Here is a 1,449-nt window from a genome sequence, read left to right as displayed (position 1 = left end):
ACATGGCTGAGAAGTCCCTGACTAGCTGCAGGGTCATGGCATCCCTTCAGGAGAACTTTGGGATCCAGTTCCCACCTAAGACCTCACTGTGGTCGCACAGTTTAACGAGTGAACAGAAGGATCTGACTAGCAAAATAGGGAGGGGGGGAGCAGGGGGTGCAAAACAATGCAGTAGCTTGTGTTCCTGTTTGCAGAGGTCAGGCTGAGGAATGGCCTGATGCTCCCAAGGACATGGGACACGAGGAACTGGGGAAAGTGGCTGGCTTGCAGAGAAGAGGCTGATGATCAGCGTGAGTCTCTAGTATTGAAAGAAAGAGGCTGGAGTTAGCATGAGGGTAACAATAAGGTTATCAATTACTGCACTGTAAAAGCTATAGACACAAAGTGCTATATTCAAAGAATTACAGTATTTTTATGTGATTTGCTGGTTTATTAAGGCTATTAAATGTACTTTCACTGATTTGAAACCCTTCCTTCTGATGCTTGCGTGTTAGAAGGTGATACTTTTGCTATGGAGCTTTGAAATGGAAGGGAGGTAGTCAGACACTACATATTCAGTATCTGCACAAAGACGGGGCGGAATAACAGTTCTTCTTCTTTCCCTGGAGGACACAACCTACCAAACCACAACAAAAAATGTGCGAGTAAAATTCCAAACCTGGTCACCATACTGGCTAAGGAAAAAAAAGGTATAGGAATAATTAAAAAGAGAACAAACTCTCCAAGCAGACCAGAATTTGATTGGATTAAAAAAAGTGTATTGGATGTCCAATACAAAATAATAAACATGAAGTTATTAAAAAAAGCCATAGAGTATACAGCAAATACTACAGAAAAGCAAAAAAATTGTACAGAAAGGTAGACGTCTACAGCAGTCCTCAAAATTATTCTACATGAGAATCATAAAACAATATACAGGTTTGGTTTTTTCCCCAAATGTCTCTGAGGGAAGCTGTCACTTAACAGCTTGACAATGACACTACAAGGATACACAATGTTCCAAATTTAAAATCACAGGATATGTAAGAAAACGTAGCATTAAAATGTGAAAAAGTGCAATACAGATTGTACACTGAATTGAATAAATGTTTTTTTTTTTTTAGTTTAACCTTAAAAAACCAACTTTGAACAGTTGTTTTATCATTAAAAATATTCCCCCTCCCCAAATTCAATGACAATATTAATATTCATGGTGTTATACATAAGTAATATTCACAAAGACCCACCAGCTAAGAATACTGTGTACGTATGATGATATTTCTTTGGGTATAGGTAAAAAATAGGCAAAGGAAAACATACACCCCCCTCCTTTCAGGACAGGGTGCGTATTTTATTATTTAAATACATATTCTGTAGCTTATTTTGCCCTGAATTGTATTGATTAAAAGTCCAAACATCAATTATCCAGGTGGCCCACGGTGCTCCAATTCATTTTATTCCCCCCTCACC

The sequence above is a fragment of the Fulmarus glacialis genome, unplaced genomic scaffold, assembly GCF_000690835.1.
Source record: "Fulmarus glacialis isolate BGI_N327 unplaced genomic scaffold, ASM69083v1 scaffold34707, whole genome shotgun sequence".
NCBI classification, from domain to species: Eukaryota; Metazoa; Chordata; class Aves; order Procellariiformes; family Procellariidae; genus Fulmarus; species Fulmarus glacialis.
Note: the sequence above shows the minus strand (reverse complement) of the source record.